Source organism: Typopeltis vanoorti, chromosome 5, assembly GCF_054136105.1.
Source record: "Typopeltis vanoorti isolate ZY-2024b chromosome 5, IOZ_Tvanoo_1.0, whole genome shotgun sequence".
Taxonomy (NCBI): Eukaryota; Metazoa; Arthropoda; class Arachnida; order Uropygi; family Thelyphonidae; genus Typopeltis; species Typopeltis vanoorti.
In genome coordinates, this window is record NC_143553.1 from 94,483,728 (window position 1) to 94,509,817 (window position 26,090).

At 37.6% G+C, this 26,090-nt stretch overlaps 2 protein-coding genes across 3 annotated transcripts in view; one reads left to right on the top strand and one right to left on the bottom strand.

The window, feature by feature from the left end:
* LOC150106661 (uncharacterized) overlaps nucleotides 1–14,940 on the bottom strand; it is an 88,826-nt gene extending 73,886 nt beyond the window's left edge. The window contains exon 1 of the mRNA XM_090393263.1: nucleotides 14,856–14,940. The gene's annotated coding sequence lies outside the window, so the exon portion shown is untranslated. The remainder of the gene's footprint in view (nucleotides 1–14,855) is intronic.
* LOC150106662 (toll-like receptor 4) overlaps nucleotides 14,553–26,090 on the top strand; it is a 98,769-nt gene continuing 87,231 nt past the window's right edge. Inside the window, exon 1 of one of the 2 annotated variants that reach the window (XM_090393261.1) lies at nucleotides 14,553–14,793. The gene's annotated coding sequence lies outside the window, so the exon portion shown is untranslated. Of the gene's footprint in view, nucleotides 14,794–14,864; nucleotides 15,374–26,090 lie in introns of those variants that run through there. The other variant, XM_090393260.1, reaches the window with a different exon arrangement.

Below are 26,090 nucleotides of genomic sequence, written 5' to 3' on the forward strand. Positions count from 1 at the left end.
GTGGATTGATACAGTACAAAGTGCCTTAGACGATAAGATCTGATAATGTCGGAGTCTTGACAAGTAACAGACTGATTTGGAGGAAAATTGTAGATAGGAAGTTAGTAATGATGTAATTTTTTCATGTAGTACTATCATATCCTGTACACTCCTTGAGGGTACATGGCAGGAAATTGATGATGATGAACTCCTCAGTGAAACACTTTCTACACTAACTCCAGATCCATTCCAAAGGCAATCTGTCAGGCATATAGAAGTTATTTCGTCCATCAAATTTTCTCCATACATGAATGAAATGTGCACCATTCCTCCTGTACAGTCTTCTCACTAAACTATGCTAAGTATAAACTGGTACATTTCTTCGATACTGAATGAGTTATTCTGTATTTGGTGAAAGATGGACTTATGTGTTGAAATTATACTTAACCAGTTTTAAATGGATGGATATTATGTTAGTCATTAACATTGGCCACAATTTTATTTTAGGGAACTTTCTAACTAAATTAATGGTTTAATGAAGAAAGAAATGCATTACATATGATCAGAAATATACACAGCATTTCTGTTAAAAAAAACACAGCAGTGTAGACGTTTTGAATATTGGTACGAGAATGAATTTCTCATGAAAATTAGAATCAAAGGTTATTGTTCATGTAAAGTTATTTTATTGTAGTCATAAGATTAGGAACTGTTTTAAGGAATTCATTACTAATTATTACTCACTGCTGATTAAATGTTACCCATACTCTTTTCAGTGATAAAATGTCGACTGTAAGATGCTGATTCGTTTAGCTTCCATTTTTTTTTTCTTTGTGTGGCCCAATTTTTCATCTTCACTGGAAGTACAGTCAACAAAGTCTGAAACTTGTGGCCAGTCCACAAGCCTGGAATTATTTACTCTTATAGAGTGAAAGTAAAGCTGTAAGAAAATGAAATAATGTTCTTTATGTGGCATTATAAAAATATAAGTAATTACAACAACAACAGCATTACTGGCTAGATTGGCGAAGCAAACTTGTTTTTCATATTCCCTTTGTGTGAGGAAAACTGAGGTGGGGTGTTGTGAGGTTTATGCCCACCCTTTGGGGGCTGTGGGGTTAGCTATGTTCAGTTGAAAGCAGGATTGTCTTGGAATTTTTGAGTTTATGGTGGTTGGTTTCAGTTGGCAGCTTAGCTTGTCTAATTAGTGGGTTTGGATGAGTGCTTGCCTTTGAGAAGATCTTTTCTGCTAGGTCATGAAGGAGCAAAGAGATATATGGGATTCTGGTCTCTAGCTGGATCTGAATGTTTCTAATAAACCATGGGGACGTCCAGTATCTGGGAGGCTGGGTATTCTTACCGCTCCTGATTTTCTGGTGGAGGCTGCAACCTTTGTAGTTGGTGGGATGAGGCTCACTGCAGTTGGCCAGTGTGGTTCTTGGCTTGGTGCAGGTGGTTGGGTGGTTTTTTTGCTGTATTTTAGGCACCTATATTCTGCTTTGCATAGCTTTTGGGCATGGCCAAATTTTAGCATCTGTGGCATTGCCGTGCTGAAGCTCTTTTTCTGAGTGGTTCTGTGGTGATCCTGAGTCTGCAGTCTTGTATTTTTGTTTTTGGGTGTTGTTGATTTCGACTAGCAAAAGTGGCATCAGTATTTTGTCTGTTCTTCTCACATTGATTGGGGTCAGGCCCTGGTTGATTGGGGTCTGCTGTGATTTCTTCTGTGATGCGCTCAGTGACTCCTCAGAGTACCACCTTCAGGTTTTTATTCGCTGCTTGGGGCGAAAGTGTGGTATTGCAATTTAGAGTTGTCGACCATTTTGGTTATCTGCCTGTAGTCAGTAACAGTGGTAGTTTGGATTTTTATGCCCTCGTCTATGTTTTTGGCCCAGGAGTAGGTGATGTTTTGTTCCCTGAAGATCAGTGAGACTGAGGTCCACTTTTCTTTGTCTCATATTACTACAAGGGGTCCTTTTCTTTCTTCCTTGGGACATCTTGTGGTGAGTCCTCCTCCATGTGGTCACCTTCAATCCTACGTCTTTTATTTGTGTGTTTCTCCTGGGAGTCTGTCTGCTGGAACTCCTTGGATGGGGAGACTGTTGTGTTTTCTCTTTCTGTGACCTCCACTTCGCCTTCCCGATTGCTTGTTAGTGCATATAGGTTTAGGAAACCAGGCCACTAGGCCTCGAACCTCATCAACAATTTCTTGAACAGATCACGCTCCTGATTTCTGATCAAGTGTTGAATTAATCATCTTAATTTATATTTTCCATATTAAATTTATGAAAATCTTACCTGCAGTTCAGCTGCTGGAATTCACAATAGTCTGTTGCTGGTTGTTGGGGTTATTACTAGCTGTAATAAACACTTGTGATTTATTCTGATTCTCAAATGTATCCACAGTTTTAAAATAATAATATTAGTATTTAAAATACACAAACTTTATACAAATGGGGGCCTTGAATTCACAATTACTTACACTTCATAATATAATCATTTGCCTGACAAATTTTCTGTTGTTCCTGGTATATATATATATATGATGACTATGATTAAAAATATAAATATAAATCAGATAATGCCTTTTATTTCCTAATAGGGAATAAAACCCTATGAGGCCTTTAAATCCTATCTAGCTTTTGGAGACTGAGTGGGCAGTTCAATCTCCACCAGTAGCCAATCAGAGATAGCTGGCCAATGACTATCACTAATTATAAGCAGCCACAAATGAAGAGACGGGAAAACAAGTGCCTCTTGGTACCTAACCCTAAACAAAAATCTCCTGGAGTCAAGACTCATCGAGGGAGGCAATAGTAAGATGCATTCTAACAGAGATGACATTTATCATACCTCATCTTAAATTCGCTCAATGTTTGCACACTCATAATCTCATATGGCAATAAATTCCACTCACCAACTACTCTCCATGCAAAAAGTCATGCTGCACTCTCTTACACACACCACCTTTATACAACTTCCAAGGGGATAGAGACAAGAATGATCTCCTGTCTCTACTTCCTTCCCTCCTTCAACCGTTTGAAAAATATCCTGGCATCTATTTGATAAGCACCGCATAACAATTTATATGTTTCAATCATGTCTCCCCCTCTTCCGCCTATTGACTAGGGCCTGTAATTTACATTCTCTCAACCTGCCTGTCGACCAAACTGTCATTCTCTCAACCTGCCTGTCTGTCAGTCAGCATTCCACAATCCCGATATTGCTTTTGTTATTCACCTCTGAATTTTTACCAAAGTTTGCTTTTCACCTAGGAACGGAGGTTACCAAATAGATGTGCAGTAGTCCAAATGTGGTCTAATCAAATATCCCTTTAACTTCAATTCTTTATCCACCTAAGATCCCAAGATATCCCAAGTTTGCTTTTCACCTAGGAACGGAGGTTACCAAATAGATGTGCAGTAGTCCAAATGTGGTCTAATCAAATATCCCTTTAACTTCAATTCTTTATCCACCTAAGATCCCAAGATATCACAAGATCACTCCCTTCCTCCACTTCCTGTAATAATACAACTTCTCCAATATGACAGCAGCTTTACTGTTTGAGATCCAAAGTGCAAAACCTTACATTTACTGGTGTTTACTTCTCTACCTACATAGTCACTTTATTCAAATCGCTCTGAAGCACTAGTACATCTGCATCATTTTTAACGTTTTCCAACCCTCAAACAGCTGAATATCCTCTTACAGACCACTCTAGATATCATTAACAAACAAACTGAACAGCAGTAGCCCTGGAACAGAATCCTGTGGGACTCAACTGGTAACTCCCCTTCTGGGAGACATGGCACCTCTATACACAACCGTTTGATATTGATTAGAAAGTCAGTTTTCTATCCAATCAACCGACTGATTTTTCCAATCCCATTTGCCATAACTTATACACCAGTTTATTATGTAGTAGCCTGTCGATGCCTTTGTAAAATCCAGAAATATCACTGTATATGAATCACCCCCTATCTGCAACAATTATAAAATGTAAGTAAATTTGTAAAACAAGACCTCCCTTTAACAAACCCATGTTGACTTCTATTCAGAAAGTTTTCCTTTTCCACCCAATACTGTATTCTATTCCTAACCAATCTCTCCAAGATCTTAACAACCACTCCAGAAATACAAACCGGTTTGTAATTTGAAACGAATGTTTCAAATTACAGATCGATCGATGTTATTTCTGACAACTATCCTCATTCCTTTCCATTCTAATAACTCTCGTTTCCCTGATCTCATACCCACATATTTTCATTAAACAGTAACTTCTGTAAATGTTTACTCCAATACTCATATAAATGCAGATCATCATCAGCATATAATTCCTTTCTCCCATCAAACTCCTCCCATACATCTGCATATCATATCCCATCCCTCTTTTTTCTACACATCTTAGTAGCTACCATTTCATTCATCATCAATGCCCTTCTTCTCAATTCTCGACTATCATATCTAGACAGCACACTGACTATCCTAGCATTTTTACTAATAAATCCAACATTTCCCTCAAATCCCTTGCCACACAATTTACGCTTTTATTCAATGATTACTTTTATCATTATTTAATCCCTAAAGTAACAATTAAAACTTCAGTAATGAGCTCTGGATCATATGATGCTTGTCATGTCCAGATATCGTATAATCAGCGTTTCCTATACTGGCACTAATAATAATAATAAGATAAAGCCTTTCATTCCATATAGGAAGTAGGCGAGGCATTTTAACTCTATCTAGCTTTTGGAAACTGAGTAGGCAGTTCAATCTCCACCAGTAGCAAATCAGAGATAGTTGGCCCATGTTTATCACTAATTATAAGCCACCACATGAGAGACTGGCAAGCAAGTGCTGCCATCTCTTAGTATTGTGTTATCTGACGTTATCACTAAATCCAGTACATTTTGCCCTAACAGGATATGTTACTGTCTGAAATGATGTGGGTTCTACGGTCGATTTTCTTGAGTGTATGAGAGGAAAAACTCGCTTGCCGTGCCAGAGAGAGACTAACTCGGGAACTGGTCAAAGAAAAGCTTAGATAAAGTTCCTCCAATCGGCGACTAGACTCAAACTTATAAGTCTATCTTCGTGCGGCTAAGCACAGAGGATACAAGCTTCACTTCCACTGAGCTACACAGGCCTATAATGGCACTATCACTTATTTATCAAATTAGCATTACCACTTCTTCCATCTCTTGTAGTTCATTTCCACTAATATAATACTCTGTATTCCATCCCATTGTGTACATATTACAAAACTTTATACTCCAAGACAATGAGCAGACATCGCTACTGTGCTGTCAACAGCGCCAACCTTCTGAGTTCTCCTGAAGTGATACTACATTAGAATTATTTGTCAGTCTTCCCAGCCTGACATCATTTAAAAACAAGTGAATATTTCCTTTTAAATCAGATTCTGTGTCATTCATATATAAATTAAATAGCAGTGGTTCCAATACAGAATCCTGTGACACCCTCTCCCTCTCTAAGAGAGAAGAGGGGAGGGGAAGGGGATGCCACAGGATTCCATACTCAAAACTTTTTTTGTGAATCCACCAATAAAAGGATTGCATAGATATTAGTAATAATCTAGTAATTAGTAATGCCGGCCTGGTTAGTCGAGTGCAAATATTTTTAATAGGTTACAGTTGTTAGGATATATCATTTTGTCACACTTTGAAACTTCATCAATGGCATTTTTGCATGGAGCTATTGCAAACAGTTTTTCAAATTTCTTATACCACAACATGAATTCAGCGTTCAAAATTGCTGGATTTGTATAAGGCAAATCACCGGCATAAAATTCACACAACTGACGAAAATCTTCCATTGCACTTGCTGTTGGAGCATCTTTTCCATTTGGTAGAAGAGAAAAAAAATTTTTCAAAATGTTGCAGTGACGAGTGAAATGATCATGAAGTTGAGTCAATATTTGATCAATAAATGGAATGAAAATAGTTGTCCTGAAATAATCTTCTACAGAATCGGCTGGAACATTGGACCGTAATGTTTGTTTTGATGAAGTCCTTCACTTTTTAATGTCAATATTAAAATTATTGGCTTTTATACATGCTTCATCATAAATATCTTTAAATGAAGACTGGTGTCTCACGAACGATATTTAATTGAGCAACAACATCATCAACAAAATTTAGGGTAATTAAGAGGTCACTGTCAGATTTTTGTTTTGTTTTAGACAATGGTGAGGTGCATGCAAATATTTTTTGCAAGCTAAATAAAGATATAAATCTTAAAAGATATTAATATTATAATACTATAGACAACAAGGACGTCCTGTCTTTTAGGGGTATTGAAGAAATTGTGTACCTTTTCAATTATGCCAATACAATTTCTTATTTGTCACAGATATAGCATTTCCAAGTGCCAAATTCAAACTATGTGATGCACGATGAACATATAAAGCTTGTCGATATTATTATTACATAACACCTCCAGGTAGTCCAAAGACATATCGAGGAAGGGCACCTACTCTACAACTCTCCATCTTCACCAACCATAACTACAATCATCATCTACACCAATGCTGTCTACTGCCGACCACTACCACTAGTATTTTCACAGACAATCACAAACATCCATGCACATGGCGGGATTCGAACTCGCAGCCTTTTGGCTGGAGAGTCGGCCAATCAGGCCGGATATATAGATAAAAAGTTAAATTTTGTGGATAAAAATTAAAACAAAGTTTTTTTATTAAAAAAATAAAATGATATAATTATGTTACTATTTACTTTTAATGAGATGGATGAGCTTCTCGACCTTGGAGAGGTGCTGGATATCTGGCTCAATATTGGTCAACTTCATTTGAAGATCGGCACACACACTAAGACGAATTCTGTATTTCGTTTTTATTTGAAGAAGCAATGAAAATCGTTTCTCACAAAGATAGGTTGTAGAAAACTGCATAACAATTTTCGACTTCTTCAAATAATTCGTGAAATTCACTTCTAACTGAAGGCGAGATCCAGAATCAAGTCAAACCACTATTGCAGAATGCATTTTAAGCCCACTGTCACTTGAAAGTTCAATTAGCTACTCTTTTTCCGATAACGAAAGGTCGTTCTCGTGACTGCAAGCCTGAAATGGATTGTGAAATCACAGAAATTTCTTATAAAAAGTTATTCGGAAAATTTTTTTAAATTGTTTCAGAGTTTTGAGGTGGACACAAACCCTTTCCCAGTGGTTAAATTCTAAACTAATAAGTTTCAGGGCCCTATACCAAATAACCAATTGTATTTACTTTTTGAATACTATTCGGAGAAGCTCCAAACCTCCCCGTCCCTTTCATCATGCATTCGTAATCAGGCTACTGTTGATAACGACCTTATATACACATTCAAAACTGTAAACAGCTGTGGAATAATAACACAATAATGTAGGCATAATTACCATAAAGGCAGAAAAGTCACAAAACAGAAAAATGTTCCTACAAAATAACCAATTATATTTACCTTTGAATGTGATCCACTGGTCGAGTGTCCAGCAAGTCAGCAAATCTTTCCTTTCGTTAAGCATATTGATATTATCGCATTGCAACTGATGGGAATTCTGTGTTTCTGTGGATTCGTTACAGACCTCTCTCTTCAGAAACTACACACAAACTGTCATTACAAACTCGTTTTGTATTATCACTGTCATCAGAGATATTTTTCCGTTTAAAGAAGGTACCAATGTACTTATCCATAATTGAAATACCATACTTACTCGCATATAACTCTCACCCCTGATTTTACTTTTCAAAAAAAGAAATTAAAAAGTTTCGCATATACCTCGCAAATGAAAAAAGCTGACACACGTTCAGAGCAGGGCGATAGTAACTTGCTCCTTTAGTAAACAACACATCCTCCCCCAATAGCCACTATATTGCAGAGGCAAGAAAAACAAGTACTTTTATTATGTCAGTGAATAAGGTACAAGCAGTCTGTGTAATATATTTCTCAACAAATAATGCAATTGAGACAACTGGAATAAAAACTACACTAATTAATATTAATAATCACATGTCCCCTCATACAGAAACTATGCTGTATATATAGACTCAAGTAAAACCATATGTTGCACCAACAAACACAGTATCTAACTAAAAACTATTGTTATTAATTACTTTGTGTGAGTTCGCTCGGCAGTAATAAAATTCAACCGAAAGTGTTAAAATTCGTAAACGTGTTAAAACTAAGATATATATATATATATATAGTAATGCTGTTATGGCAGTTTCACATATTACTGGAATTCGGTTGAAGAGAGTTAGCATTTCAACTCAATTGTCAGCTTGCTTTTCGCGCGATTTCCGAAAAATAATATATAAAATAACTAAATAAAATAAAATAACTGGCGTTAACGCACAACACATTTTTTCTAAGTATTACTTAGCACTTCTGAAGATATATTGAGCCTTGGTTGAAGGAGGAAAACTTCAACAATAAAAATCAATAAACAACAAGCAATTGGTTGAAATGTGGACAACACATGTTTCCTTCAAATCTGACAAAACAGCAAGGGAAGGTGGAAGCAATAAAACCATATTGTTTTTCACTTCACCCCTCTTTTATTACTCGTCATTCTGCCGATACAAATTAAAATAGTGGCAGAATGTTCATTCCATGAACATTCTGCAACTATTTTTTTTTAAGTATTCATTTTATTTTAATAATTTTTACTTACTTATTCAATTTTAATTTGTTTTGTTTGGATAATTAAAATATATAGATTTATTTGGTTAATTTAAGCCTGTGGACCACCTGTCCCATCGTCGCGGACTACCTGTGGTCCGCAGACCATAGGTTGAGAAACACTGCTATAGGGTTCTCTCACCTTATGTGACCCATAATTCATAAGTAGTATAGAAATAGAAGACATGACACAACATAAATAAAAAATGAATTTTAATTAGGAAAAGTATTTTGGAAATTTTTCTAGTGTTTTTTAACTTTTTCTTTTGGGGGGGAGAACCCCTTCGACTCCCCCCCTGGGTGCGCCACTGGGCCCAATCACTGCGTTTGTACGTAAATAGCGCGCAATTCTTTCATTGTCTTATTTCATTATCTCTAGCCCACCCGAGAACTTAAAACAGACAAACGTCACAGAAGAACACACAGGGAAAAGACGCAGAACCACGGACGACCACATGGAAGACGCCGCACCCTCACAAACAGCCCCGGAAAAGAAGGAAAAGGTCCCCCCTGTAATTCTCCGGGAAAAAGAAAAATGGACCACAGTAGCACAAAACCTTAGAGATCACAATATTGATTACTCCTGGGCCAGAAACACAGACGAAGGGGTTAAAATACAGCCAACAACGGTAACAGACTACAGAGGTATAACAAAAATAATGGACAACAACAAACTACAATATCACACTTTTGCACTAAGCAGCGAAAAAAATCTTAAAGTTGTACTCAGAGGAGTCACAGAAGGCATCACCTCTGAGGAGATTGCAGCAGACCTCACCCAACACGGACTAACACCTATCAAGGTCAGCAGAATGACCCGATCAGACAAGCGACCAATGCCACTAGTCCTAGTGGAAGTCCCCAACACACAGAAACACATCTATGAAATAACCGCCGTCTGCGGTCTAAGAATAACCCCAGAACCACTAAGAAAGAGAGCATCAGCAGGGCAATGTCATCGCTGCCAAAAGTTTGGCCATGCACAAAAACTCTGCAAAGCTGAGTACAGATGCCTCAAATGTGGCGAAAAACACCCAACTATTACCTGTTCCAAACCAAGAACCACGCCAGCCACATGTGCCAACTGCGGTGGCCCCCATCCTGCCAACTATAAAGGATGCATTCATCATCCGAAAAACCGTGGGGCAACAAGACCCCCCCAATCACCTGCTCCGATTAGCACCCAAAGATCGCAGATTGAGACTGATCAAAGAAAACTAAACCAAACAAGTCAGGAAAGACCACAATTCCCCACCAAAACCTACGCAGAAGCAGCTCGCCCCAAGAATGCAGCACATACCACTCAGAAAACCTCCAACATAGCAGCAATTCTGACCTCCTCATTAGCCACTATGCTGCAAGAATTTAGCCAAACAAACCCATCGTCATCCTCAACGAAGAGATTCCTTCAAGGAACCCACTCCATACTAGCAGCTCTCAATGAACACAACTAAAATACAACCAAACTCACTCCTGATAACTGCCTGGAATGCCAATGGCCTCACCAACAAAACACTTGAGTTACTAGAGTTCGCACACAGAAGAAACCCCGATATTATGCTGATCAGCGAGACTCACCTGAGACCTGCTAACAACCCCAAAATAAGGGGGTACACCATGTACAGAACAGACAGACTAGGTGCCAGAGGGGGAGGCACAGCCATCTACATCAAGCCCTACCTCAACCACAATACCATACCCAACCCACCAACCACCAACCTGGAGATTACCGGAGTAGAAGTACACACGAGAAATGCAGGAAGCATCAAGATATATGCAGCCTACAACCCACCAAGCAAACACCTATTAATATCAGATCTAGATTCCATCCTAGGCTCCACAGACCCCATTCTTATGGCAGGAGATTTGAATGCGAAGCACACTGCCTGGTACAGCTCCACAGTTAATACAAGTGGCCACACTCTACACAACTACACAGCAGCCAACGCAGCCACAGTTGTGGGACCTGTCGAGCCTACCCATCACAGCCCAATTGGCAGATCAGACGTGCTAGACATCATTATTTTAAAGAATATCAAATATCAGTACCAGCTGGAAACAGTAAATGAATTGTCATCAGATCATAATCCCCTAGTACTCAAACTAGGTACACTAGATCAATTCTCCCCACTACACTCATTCTTAGCATGGGACAAACTGTCCCATGTCCTACCAGAGCACATCGGCCCAGTACCTATCATACATAAAAAAGAAGAGATAGACACTGCAGTAAAAAGCTTAACAGACCAAATCAAGAAAGCAATTGCTTCAGTCACCAGAACTACACTCATCCATTCAACCAGCAGAATCCCAGAGGAGATTACCAACTTAATCAAGTCCAAAAATAAAGCCAGGAAGAGGTACCATAACACTAGAGCCCCACAAGACAAAACTATCCTAAATAACCTAAACAGAAAAGTAAGAGATGCACTACAAAATCATAGAAACCAGGAATGGGAAAAGAAGTTAACATCCCTAAACCAAGCTGATCATACTTTATGGAAATTTTTGAAGATCCTCCGTAGAAAAAATCAACCCTTACCCCCCATGCAGACCAAGCACGGAATAACACACATGGATAGAGACAAAGCTGATGCACTGGCTGACAGTCTGGAGGAGCAGTGCAGACCTGCATATGACAACCTGAATATTAGTCATATATACAGGGTGTTCGGGATAAATTTGACATATTTATAATTAATTATATTTTTCCGTAAGTTACATGTATTAACACACACTTCTCTTCATTTAAAAGTTTGGACCCTTCTTCATTCATATACAAGATGTCAGAAAGGATGGATAGCTGGAACCCACCTGAATCATGGAAGAGAATAACTTGTATCATGATGATTCGTGCCCGCCATCAAAATAAGGATATTACGACTGCTGCCCAATGCTCCCTGAATACAGTAAAAACAATCAGGCATGAACTAGAGACTTCCAATGGTGACTACGAGGATGTAGCAAGAAGAAAGATCCCTAGCAGACGATCTGATTGCGTTCGTACAGCAGAATTCCTCGCAAATCTGCAGGAACAGGTGTTGAAGAACCCTGGCATTGGAATTCGGGCTTTGTTCGTGGAGTTGCTAACTGTAGTCAAGCCCTGGATAACAAGGGTAGCCAATGGTAGGCCGTATGTATGGCAGCAGGATTCGGCCCCTTGCCACACCTCTGGGAAAAGTCAAAAATGGTTGTCTGAAAATTTCTACGACTTCACCAGTCCAAATGTTTGGCCTCCAAACTCCCCAGACCTTAACCCCATGGATTATTTTGTATGGGGCGCAGTTGAAAAAGACACCAATCGCACTTCCAGTAATACAAAAGCCCAGTTAATGGATAAAATTAAAACAGTTTTTGCGGCCCTTCCCAGGGAGACTGTAGCATCAGCTTGTTCGAGGTTCCGAAGCAGAATTGAAGCTCTGATCGATGCTAATGGTGGTTATTTTGAGTAAATCTTGTTGATAGTATTGTAATTAACTCTGCCTGTAATGTTTTTTTGTCAATTCATTAAATTTAATAGATACAAAGAAGATTTTCTTTTTCCTTACGAAACTGTCAAATTTATCCCGAACACCCTGTATAATATTCATATGCAGGTCAGGCATACTTTAAAGCAAACAGAGAACTGCCCAGACCACATCACTCCTACCACCCCAACAGAAATATATAACATCAAGCATTTAAATTCAAAAAAAGCCCCAGGACCAGATGGAATCACCAATAAAATCATAAAAATTCTTCCCAGAAAGGCCATAATCCATATAGTCAACATAACAAATGCAATTATCAGACTACAACATTTTCCCATAGCCTGGAAAATTGCTGATATAACACCGATAAAAAAGCCTGGAAATGACCCACATCTTCCCCAAAGTTACAGGCCCATTAGTCTAATATCCAGCCTTTGCAAAATAGCAGAGAGAGTTATCCTTACCAGACTACAAGACGCCACAGAGAAACTTAAAATCATCCCTAATGAACAATTTGGTTTCCGGAAGGAGCACAGTACCACTCAACAAATACACTGCCTGGTAGAACACATCACAGTCGGCTTTAATTGGAACCAGCACACTGCAGCCGTTTTCTTGGATCTAGCAAAGGCATTTGACAAAGTATGGCACCAGGGCCTACTCTACAAGCTTATAAAAGCCAACATACCCATAAACATCATCAGACTGATCAAATCCTATCTCTCAGACAGATACATGCAAATAAAAATCAATGGAATTGTATCATCCAGAAGAAAAATTCTGGCAGGCGTACCCCAAGGCTCTCTTCTGGCCCCCCTACTCTTCTCAATCTATGTAGCCGATATCCCACAAAACCCAAGAACAACCATCACTGCCTTATATGCCGATGATACGGCAATATTGTCCAGATCTCTCAGTCCCAAGCTGGCAACCAAAAGACTACAGGATAGCATCTCCACTCTTGCAAAGTGGTTCTCAGATTGGAGGATTCAGGTCAATCCACACAAAAGCTCGGCGATGCTTTTCACCAGAAGAAAAGTACTCATCAGTGATGACATCCAACTCTATGGGAAAAAGATTCCATGGCAAGCAGAAACCACATATCTGGGAGTTAGATTGGACAAAAGACTTAGATTCAACAGTCACATTAAACACATCTGCAGCAAGACAGCCAGAGCCATAGCACAGCTATACCCCATGATCAACCGCCGAAGTAAACTTCACACACAAAATAAACTACTAATATACAAGATGGTATTACGCCCGGTAATCGCGTATGCCTCCCCAGCGTGGAGCCACACCTCACAGTCTAATATCCTAAAACTCCAGAGAATACAAAATAAATGCCTTCGGATGATCTTGGACGCACCGTGGTACGTCAGAAACGCACAGATCCATCGGGAGACCAAAATACCATACATAGCCCCCCTACTACACGACCTAGCAGAGAAGTATTTCACCAGAGCAATCACTCATCCTAACCCACTGATCAGTCAAGCTTCAGAATACGATGAGACAGTCTACAATAAGCACAAAAGACCGAAAACAATTCTACTCCCAGCTGATATCAACTAACTACACTGCCCACAAAGGGAGAGCATAAAGCTCAAAACTACCCCATTCACCTGTACACCAACCCAGACAAAGGGGAATATAAAAGCATATTTGCTTCGCCCATCCAGTCAGTAGCGTTGAGCGTTGAGCATTGTCTTATTATTTATTCTCGTTGTTGATCTGTTTTATTGTTTAATAAAAAAATTACTGTAGAGTTTTGTAGCAATATTGTATAATGCCATTTAGTACGGTCTCTGTGGCCTGCCACGGCAGGCCCTATTTTATACGTGTAGAACACAGGGCATGTATGAGGTACGTGCAGTAGCGATCATGTTTGTTTAACAGGCGCAACGCTTATCTTGGGGCCTGTTTTATCTGGCCCAATCATTGCGTTTGTACGTAAATAGCGCGCGATTCTTTCATTGTCTTATTCTCGTTGTTGTTCTGTTGTATTGTGTTTAATTATTGTTGTCTTTTTTTTTGTTATAATTTATTTTAAAGTTTAAATTTTTATTACGTCCGTAAACTATTTTAACTATGAACAAAATCGATAGTTTATTGGAAAAACGAGAAGCGTTTTTCCAGTTTTAAAAAAATTAATAGCCCAATGCATCAGTGGAGTCTGACTAAACATTATTGTAATATGGTGGGACCAGGGGCCAAAATTGTTATTTTGGCCCCTGGTCCCACCTGTTTCTATTGTCACCAGCCGCTACTGGTTACAACCTTTTTCAAGGTTTTTCCTCAGCAACAGGAAATCCTAGTCACGTGAATATTTACCGTTGAGGAACTATTTGATTTTGTAAATATTTGTATAACCACAGCAGTAGATAGTACGCTATTACACTTATTATTCAGTGTCATTAAATTTTTAAGTAAAGTAATCAATTATTCAAAATATTATCATTTGAGTTGCAGTGTATAATTTTATTATTTGAAATGTTGTAAAGTGAACATTTAATTTTAAAAACGAATAAAAAAAAAAAAACTTTATATGTGCTCATAATAGTCCGCCAACAAATTTTGAGGTATGAGCAAGCTGAAAAGATTTTAAAGAAATCGCTGAAATATGGGGAAGACGCAGCATCATCAGTGTAAGTATTATTACAAGAACAAATAGGCTTGGTGGTAAATGCATGAATCACATGTTACTTACGGGTAATCTTTCTGAGCATGATTGATTGTTGCTATAACTTTGTTTATATGATATTCAACTTCATGTCGTAGCTAACAGGCTCACGTGGTAACACATACTTCTATTCTCTTCACAAATCCTTTTGCTAGTGCATATATAAATAGTGTGAATCTCTAGAATGCGTTGCAAGAGGTGGCTATGAGTGCTTCATCTGTGAATGAGTTAAGAAGTCTGATAGGTATTGCGTGAATAATGGTTAGTGTGTTAATGTAGGGTCTTTCACGATGAGTTTTCTGACTTCATGGAGACAATAATAATAATATAGAAGAATATAAATATTGCTGGACAGTTTATAAGGAAGTATACCGGAATAAGATCTTCTCCCTTCCAGTCACGTGACTTCCAGTTGCGAAGCGATACGAGGTGCCTCTTCACGAGTGTCGTGGAATGACTTAAAGGAAATAAGACCCGGCACCAGTACTCTAATTCTTTGTCAGTAAAAATTGAAAATTAAAAGGATATGAAAGAAAAACTAATATGTATGTATATATGTGTGTGTTTACTGATATTGCTATTTCATATTGTGATAATGTTTTAGAATAAGACATGGTTTATTAAGCATAGTTTTATAGTAGAAATATATAAAAAATAAGTAAAATGTATACAATAATTTTTCCACTACATGCTGCCTAAGACAGTTGTCCCTTGAGAAATCCAAAAATTAAATTCTCGTGTTACTGCGTGCTGTCTTGTCTGTCCAATTTATATCACTATAGTTGAAGTCCCCTCCCCCTATAATGATCACTCGCTTTGCACTTGCCAAACTAATTTGCCTACACAATTCCTGCTCATCATCATCTATATACCCTGGTCTGTAGCAACATCCAACTAAATATCTTTTACTATAAACATCTATCTCACATGTATACTCTCAAAGCCATATATTGTCATCTCTTATCATGAGTAACACTTCACACCACATTGGCCTTCCCTATCCTGTTGAAATATGCTATACCCTTCAATTTCTGTGCCTGTTAGAAAATCCTCCTCAGTTAACCAAGTTTCACTGATACCAACAACCTTTGGAGAGAGAGACTGAGTCAATCAATGTCACAAACTCCTTTCTATGAAAAGAAAATTAATATATATATATATATATATATATATATATATATATATTCATATTTATATATACTGACTATAACCGAGACTAGAATAACAATTAAATTTATTCAAAACGCAACATGTTTCATCGGATTGTCCGACTTCTTCAGGCGTGGGAACATAGAAAGCAAGTAAACACTATAAGAAACATCGTATCACTATAAAACGACTATTATAAAATCAGTTAGCTTTGAACTGTAGCTACAGTCCGTGTTGAAGTTCTGTTGTTAAGTAGCTGCGTGCATCTGATTTCACGCGTGTGCCAATATCGGATAGCAGAGCTGAAAGAGTCCAGTAGATTATAGCTGAGGTTATTATTTATGTGATGAGGGTCCATAACAATTTCCTTAGACTCGGCTATGTGTTGCTCCACCTCATCACGGCATATATGAAGGTTTTTAGGTTGATGGCCTTCATCATTTGTGTTTACTGAAAACAATACATGGCTTGACAGGGCACTTGCTCTAGTTCTTTTGTAGGCAATGTCTCTCTGATGTTCTTCTAGACATAGGAAGATGGATTTTTCAGTTTGGCCATAGTATTGCTTCCCGCAGTCACACGTGATTTTGTACACTCCTAGGAACTGTAGATGGTTGTGAGCTTGTTTGTATTTGCTTAAAATTGATCTTAGGCTAGGAAGAGTAGAGAAACAGGTTTTTATGTTGAACTTTCTTAAAATTCTTCTTAGTTTCACGGAGAGCAAGCTGATATATGGAAAGGAGATATAACCTTTTGGGTTGTTTTGATGGCAGTGGTATAGATGCTTGAAAGTTTAAATCCAGAGTAATTTATTAAAAAAGGGTGGCACACCATTTGACAACTCCTATAGGTAGAGATGACCTGCTAATGCTTCTGCCTGGTATCTCCACTTGGGCCTGGCTCCCACTGAAGAGACCTCAATAAAGGTCGAAACTAGTCTGGGTTGTGGCCCTTCCCTTAATGCATAACATTAGACATATCTGCAAGGAGATGTATTTTGCATTATGGGAGATACTGAGATAGGAGTGTTGGTAGCTTGCTCCACCTTTGCAAGGAGTGCCCTGGTGTTGTACCACTTTACCCCAGTCCTGAAGATACTTTCAGGCACAAACTGTTTGCTCACACCTGGATAAAGGATTAAACTAAATTTATTATAAGGTACAGATGCTTATTAATAGTTTTTGACGAGTAGCCATTACTTGTGGAGGTTCTTTGTAGATGTTGTAGTTCATTTTTTAGATCTTCATCATCTGACAGTATAGATCTAGCACAATGTGCTAGGGTTGAGATGATACCCACTTTCTGTGCAGGATAGTGATGTGAAGATGCATGCAGGTATCGATCTGTGTGTGTAGCTTTTCTAAAGATTGATATTTTAATAGAATCAGATGACTTAGTAAGTCTTACATCTAGGAAGGGAAGAGATCCATTTTCTTCAACCTCCATTGTTAATTTGATATCTTGGTGGAAGTTGTTTAAATGATTTAAAAAAGACTGAAGGTTATCGGTGCCATGGTCCCAGATAAGAAATATGTCATCTGCAAATCTTAGCCAAATTTTTGGTTTAAGAGTAGCTGAGGAGATTGACTTTTGTTCGAAATCTTCAAAAAAGATGTTAGCTAATATAGGAGACAGGGGGCTTCCCATTGCCAATCCTTTATTTTGTTTGTAGATTTTCTTCTCATATTGAAAGTAGCCGGAGTGAACGCAATGTGATAGCATGGAAAACATCTTTTTTGAAATTTTGTTCTTTAAAATATCGAGAATCTCTTGAATTGGTACGTTTTGTAAAGAGAGCCACCACGTCAAAGCTCACCATGATGTCTGAAGGCTGGAGTTTGAAATTTTTGATTTTTGAGACGAAATCTGTTGAGTTTTTGATATATGAAGAAGAATTTCCTGTAAAACCTTTTAAAGATGAAGCCAGAAACTTAGATAAGCTGTAGGTAGGCGAGTCAATACTATCTACTATAGGTCTCAGTGGGTAGGTTTCCTTGTGTATCTTTGGGAGACCATATAACCTTGGGATGAGTTGATATAAAGAGTGAGCGGCAAGGCGTATGTTTCTTGGAAGTTCTGTGGCTTTTTGTAAGAGGTTGTTTGTTTTGTTATGTATCTCCCTCGTTGGATCTCTCTCAATTTCCAAGTATGTATCTGACTCTAATAATGCCAAGATTTTTTCATGGTAATCTGTTTTATTTAGCACTACAGTTGCATTGCCCTTGTCAGCTTGTATGATAACAATGTCTTTGTTGTTCTTAAGACTTTTTATTGCTAGCCTTTCACCAAGGGAGATGTTATCAGATGGAGGTCTTGCATTATTAATCGCAAGTATTGCTGCCATGCGAAGTAAACTGGCGTCTGCGGCAGGAAGTAGTGATGCGGCTTTCTCCATCTTAGTTAAAACATTTCCTTGGGAATAGTTTTATGCACAAGGACAAAATTAAGACCCTTTTTAAGAATTTGTTCTTCGTTGTGATTTAGAACATATGATGAATGGTTTATCACTAATTTTTTATTTCTTCCATGAAGATTATTAGGGGTTGGCTGTTCTTGTGTTCTCTTTAGCGTCGGAAGTCGGACAATCCGATGAAACATGTTGTGTTTTGAATGAATTTAATTGTTATTCTAGTCTCGGTTATAGTCAGTATATATAAATATGAACATATCCCAGTACTGAGTTAATACTACAAACTTCTATATATATATATATATATATATATATTAGGATATTAGGATAACCAAGCAATTTTATATGCTTGGTTATTTTAGCTCCTAATCCCAAGTATGCAAACAATTAAGTTTGCGCCTGAAACAAAGTTCAAGTCTAAAGATGGTACAACACCAGGGCAACTCATCGTTTATTCCCATATATATATATATATATATATATATATATTAGTTATTATTTAGCATTTGTATACAGAAAAACTAGTGTATTGCTAGCCTTCTAGCCATTATCCATATATTAGGCCATCCCTGCAACATTCCACCTGTGCAATTCTAGTTTCCCTGTCTCGACACATTCATTTTCTTATAAGAGACTTATTTTCTTGCCCAGAAAATAAGTCTCTCCAAATGCCTGTGCCTTTCTGCATTCAAATGCAATCCATTCTTGCATCAAACGCAATGTACTCGTCCACATATCCACATGGGTTTAAATATCGGGTTAGTTAACTGGATTCAGGATTGGCTGTTTGATAGGTATCAGAGAGTTGTATATGGTGGGGCAATATCGAGGAAGCAGAAGGTTATAAGTGGGGTTCCACAGGGCTTAGTACTGGGACAGTACAGTATTGTTCAACCTTTATATCAATGACATTGTCGATGGATTGTAAGGAGATATTCAGTTGTTTGCAGATGATGTGAAGCTGGGAAGGGTTATCAGTAATAGTGCAGATGAGGCAGCCCTGCAAGAGGATTTAAATAAACTAGACGGATGGGGGATGTCGGTTTAATGCAGCAAAATGTAAAGTCTTGAAGTTTGGTATCTATCGATGAGAGGTTGCATACTCGATTGGAGCAGCTGTACTGGAGGAAGTAAGGGAGACATGAGATGTGGGGGGGGGTGATGATTGATAGAAAACTGAAATTCAGAGAGCATATTGCAAAGGTGGTGAAGGTAACCCAGAGGATTGCTGCAATACTGAGAAGGATGCTGACCTGCAGAGATAAAAGAGTTATCATTCCATTGTATAAGACCCTGATCAGACCACACTTAGACTGTTGTTCTCAAATTTGGTCCCCAGGGTTTGAAGGGGATAAATTAATTGTGGAAAGGGTACAGAGGCAGATAACAAAGATGGTTTCAGGATTGTACAATGGCAGTTATGAGGATCGGCTGAGGGAATGTGGACTGCAGAGTTTGGTGGATAGAAGAAGGAGAGGTGATATGATTGAGACTTTTAAACTGTTGAGAGGTGGTTACAGGGTTGACACTGGGAGTTCTTTCGCTTGGTTGAACAGCGGGAAGGAGTGATGACAAGAGGCCATTCCCTGGAAGTTACAAAAGGAAGCTGTGAGCAAGAGGGTGAGGAGTGGTTTCTTTGCATGGAGGGTGGTTGAACCGTCGAATGCATTGCCTGAGAGAGAGAGTGGTGAGAGCAAGAATGGTCAATGAATTCAAGGAGTGGTATGATAGATTTTGTGTTTCCTAAGAAGGACCTCCCACGATGAGTCTCTTGACTCCATGGAGGCCTGAATAATAATAATATTCCAGACCCCTTTTCATACGCATTCTTACTATCATCTCATTCGTCATCACTGCTCTTCTCCTCCACTCTGCATCATCATACTGGGGCAATATGCTCATTATCTTTCCTCAGACATGATTCATGCTATCTCTCAAGTCATTCGTCCACACCATTACTGTCATCTCCACCCTTTCACCCCCTCTTCACTGCCATTGCCATACTTTCTATCATTCGATCAAGCAAGCACTCCTCTGACTCCAAGCAGGCACACCCCCAAATCATCAAATCTCCATACATGACACTTTGAATAGATTCATTCATTCTTCTCTCACTAACATTCCCTCCCTCTTATGGATTTCAATCTCTCTCTCTTTCTCTTTCCTCCTTCACACCTCTTTATCCATTGCTTCCAAACTTTCTCGTCATTCTGCAATTTTCTCTCTTCCACTGTCTCTCTCTCATTCTCTCACCTTCCTGTCTCCCTCACTCTCTGATGCTGTTCTCTTACACCTACTCTAGTTCCTCTCACTCTAGCCAATCTCTCTATCCTCCTAAGCTTCATTCACCCTCCTGAACTTTGTCTTTATTCCTTCCATCTTCTTTCTCAGCAGTTCTATTTCTCTCTTTCCACACATTCTGCTTTCAATTGCCATTCACACATACACACAATCATGACCATCAGACAATCTATCTCTGTCCACTAACTATCCAAGGCTAAATCTATGTGTAGGTCAATGTTTTCCTGTAGAGAAATGTTTCAGCACTTGGATAGAATGGTGTGGTGTTGATGTGTTGTGTAGTCGGAAGATTAAGTAAGGGAGAGCGAGTTGTGTTGTGGTGTACATCCTTCCATGATAAGTCCTTGGACTCCTTGGAGGTGTCACATAATAATAATAATACAGCTGCAATAAAATTTCTTATCTTGACATCTTAAATAATTCACTGAAGTGATTTGTTCATATGTTACTCTTAAAATGAATAGATTTTGCATACTATGTGGAATTCTCTGATTCAATCTTGTGATCTTTCAGTCTTCAGTTATCCTAACAATTTGCAACAAATAATTGGCTTTTCTCATTGTTTATATTCTTATCCTATTTTTAATCATTCTTTTTCTATCACTGCATTGTATAAATCAGTATCTTAACCACAATGAGGTTACCAGATTAAGATAGGGAAATTGTCAGTTATTTTCTTAGAATTCTAGAGAATTTACATTGTCATTCTCAATGGCAATAAAAAAAAAAACAGTTATTTACATTGTAGTATATAGTTTGTTGGGTGCTGTGAACATTCATTTTAAATATGCAGTGGTGAAATTCAGGGCGACTCTTAATCTCAGGCAAGTGAGGCCTCATGCTTTATAGCTTTATTTTTATAAAGGCCTCATGCTTTATTTTTTCCTCATTTTTACAATTATGTAAAAATAATCATAATTAAAATTCTGAATATTTTTACTTATTGTTTATGTAGTATGTTTATTAGTTTTGTTTTCATAACACGCACTGTCGGCACTTGCGATGTGCCCGTTATGGAATTGTTTTGTCCAAAGTGATATGTAAAGAAATTAAAAAATTGATGTTCTTACTAGATTTGATCATTGTATTACTTAAAAGAATTTGATTGTGGTTTGAAATATTAAGTTTTGTGTTTTATGAAGACATTCTCTTGTCGCTAACGGATACAACGCTTCAGCCATTTTACAGTACTTAGTTTCTGACTTTCGTGGAGTGCGCATGCTCGCGGAGAAGTTTTATGGAATGATTGACAGCTGACAAGAGAGCGTTCGGAAAGAATTTAGAACACAGGCCGGCTGATATTTAGGTTCGAAGAAACTTAAGTTTTTTTTTTTTTGTGTGACAGTCGGAGGAAAATTAATAGTATATTCCGAAAAGGGAATCGTGGAATTATTAAGTTTTAATGTGGATAAATAAAAGGGAAATATTGCTATAAATCGTTTTAAAAGGAATACTGGAGGAAACACTAATTGAAAGATTTATAGTAGATTCCGAAAAGGGAATCGTAGAGCTGTAAATTTTTTTTTAATTGGAAGAGTTAAAACTCAATAAGCATTTAGTGAATAAAAGAAGAATTTGCTATTTACGTTCTAAAGGAATGTTCGAGAAAACTCTGATTAGGAAGTTTCATCTGTATTAAAAACGCCAGATCTGACTATTATTTCTACTGAAGAAAAGAGACAGAATTAAGTTCGGAAGAATTAATGTGTGCTACATAAGTGATGAGAAAGGATCCTGAAATGAAGAATAGAGTCATATATCTTTGGAGAAAGGCCTTGACAGAGAGAGAAACTGCTATGAACATTTTGTGATTGTGCAAACAAAGTGTTTAGTCTAGTCTTAAGTGTAAGTTTAATTTAAAAAGGCCTTAGATCCAATAATTTGTAGTTATAGTGATGTAATATTGCTTGAAGTGTATATATATTGTTTTAGTTTTATTAAATGTGTTTATTTTGTATTTGGTCTTGAGTCAGTGATTATTTGGATTCTGAAAGAAAGAGTTAAGATCATTGCACCAATTGGAGTGAACCCTTGTGCATATAATAACATATAGGTGCACTCGGAATTAAAAAAATAATTGTTAGAAACAGAGATTATTCTCTATGGTAGGATTAATATTAAGATATAATATCTATGAATATCCTTATCTATGTAAAAATGCACCATTTATTAACAGTAGTATATAGTTTGTTGGGTGCTGTGAACATTCATTTTAAATATGCAGTGGTGAAATTCACGGCAACCCTTAGATCCCAGGCAAGTGAGGCCTCATGCTTTATAGGGCCAAGCATATTATTACAGGCACAAAAAAGATCACGCTGTTGTTCTTAACAATAATTGTTAAGAACAACATGCACAATCAAGCAAATATCATCTTGTCTTGTATGTTTTTTTATCTTCAAAGGTTATCTCGTTTGGCATTACTGTCAATAAAATATAAAATTATGACCTTATAACATAATTATAATTTGCTGAAATCAAGGCTAAGAAAATAAATTTTATGAAATAAATATATAATCATTTATGAATTATGTGTCTTTATTTTATTTTATTCCTCATTCAAACATTGCCAGCCCAATCAGCACAACATCCAAACATGAATTATCATCATCATCAAATTCCTGCCATGTACCCTCAAGGGATGTACAGGATATGATAGTACTACATGAAAAAAATTACATCATTACTAACTTCCGATCTATAATTTCCCTCCAAATCAGTCTGTTACTTGTCGTGACTCCAACATTATCAGATCTTATATTTCTATCGTCTAAGGCATTTTGTACCGTATCAATCCACCTATATCTTGGTCTTCCTCTGGGTTGTTTTGCTGCCAACCTGGCAGAGAACACTTGTTTTGCTAATCTTTCTTCACTCATTCTGTTTAAGTGACCATACCACCAGAGATTAGCTCTGCTAACACATTCCTGGATGTTGACAATGTCAAGTTCTTTCCTAACATCCTCGTTTTTAATATGATATTATCATTGATGCCATCTGTTCATGCCTATAATCTTTCTCAGGACTCTCATATTTGTGGTCTCTAGTCTTTGGTCAAGTGTTTTACTTCTGACCCAGCTCTCAGATCCATAAGTTAAAACTTGTTTTTAACACTGTCTTGTATACAGCTAATTTAGTGTTCTGATTCTGACTAATTTTTCCCTTATTCCATATGAATTTATTCAATTGACTTCCCACCATACCAGCTTTGCTGATTCTGTTGTCTATTTCTATATTGAATTTACCATCTTCACTGAAAATCGTGCCTAAATAACTGAAATGTTTTACTTGTTCCACAGGTTCTCCATTCACAACACAGTTGACATTTTCAATGATTCTGCCTATTTTCATTGTCTTTGTCTTTTTATTGCTGGCCTTCATACCATATCTATTACAACAGTTATTCAATTTAGTTAGAGAATCTTGCAGACTTTTTGCGGATTTATTTAAAAGTATAACATCATCCGCATAAAGCTAAGAGCTGACATTAACATCTCCAATTTTGATATCATGTTTAATACCACTTTCCTTCATAATGTGATCCATATAGATAATGAATAACGGAGGGGATAATGTACATCTTTGTTGTCTCGCACCAGATTTAACATTAAACTATCTTCCTGTACTTCCTTCATTTCTAACTGCTGACTTACAACTCAGATAAAGACTAAGTATTGCTTGATATAATGCCCCATTGACACCATATAACTGTAGCTTATTGAATAGCTTCTCTCTTGGCACCTTATCATATACCTTTTCCAAATTGACAAAACTTAAACACAGATCTTTGTTATATTCCCATGCTTTCACGACTATTTGTCGTAAAGTGAAGATCTGATCCTGACAGCCTCTATTTGGCCTGAATCCAGCTTTTCTTCCACAATTCTTCTCAACCGTTTCTCAAGTATACTTGCATAGATCTTGCCGGGAAAACTCAGTAGGGAAATACCTCTGCAATTCTCACATGCAGTTTTATTTCCCTTTTTTATATATGGGTACTATGAGAGCTCTACTCCAATCATCGGGAATTCGTCCCTCTGTCCAGGCCTTCCGAACTATGCAGTGCAGCCACTGTAAGACTCTTATACCACCATACTTCAGCATTTCTGGTCGAATATCATCTATTCCTGATGCCTTTCCACATTTCAAGCCTTTGATGGCTTTTTCTACTTCAAGTATGGATATGTATTCCTGACTGCATGCCTGGTCAGTGTTTTTTACCACTATGCTGTCATCACTGCTTATTTCATTTAGAAGTGTTAAAAAAGTAATTACTCCATACTTCAAGGGTATCTTTTTCTCCCATTTTCATGTCACCTTTATCATCTCTAACTCCTTTTACAGCACTCTTTCCTCCATTCCTAAACTTCTTCAACAACCTCCAGAATATTTTGTCTCCTTCTTGATATTTATTTTCTATATTCATACCAAAGTCCTCCCATGACTTTTATTTAGCTAGTTTTACACAGTATTGAGCATTCTTGCATTTGTCTCTGTATTCTCTAAGAGCACAAGCTGACTTATTTGCCAGGAACTTTTGATATTTTCCTTCACTGCCTCTTTAAATTCTTGTGTCCACTATGGAGTTCTAATTTTTCTATCCTTGCAGACAACTTCACCACATGCCTCTCTAGCTGAATCAATCAGGACTTTCTTCAAGGCCTGCCACTGAATCTCCATGGTTTGATTCCTGTTCTCAAACTCTTTCATTTTTTCTTCAATAATCTTTGTGTATTTTAGTCTACAGTTCACATATGAGAGCTGCTCAACTTTTATTCGCTTTAAAACTTCTTACATGTTATTCTTTTCAATATGAAATTCAAATTTTATCCTGCTCAAGACTAAATAGTGATCACTTCCAATTTTGAATCCTCTGTATACTGGTGTCTTGCACCAGGGAGAAAACATCACTATCGACAATAACATAGTCGATGAGACTTTTCTTATTCCTTGCCTCTTCTCTCCATGTGAATTTGTGCACATTTTTATATTGGAACATGGTCTTATTAATAACCAGTCCATGTCCTGAGCAGAAATCCAACAGATATTTGCCATTATTATTAGCTTTGCTCTTTTCTTCAAATTTTCCCGAAATATTTTTGTATGTCTCGCAATCATTTCCTACTCTGCTATTTAGATCTCCAACAAGGACCAACTTTTCCTTTTTCATTGTGTCAGTTGCTTTTTCTTAAGCATCAAAAAATTCCTCCACTTCTACCTTAGTAGAACCTTCTGTGGGACCATAGGCACAAATAAGTCTCATTGTCCAGTTCTCCATTCTCATATTTGCCCAGATTACTCTACTTGAGACTGACTGCTATTCAAGAAGATTAGTTTCATATTTTGTGTTGAATACTATGGCTACTCCTTCTTTTCCTTGATTGTCATTGCCTGAATATAAC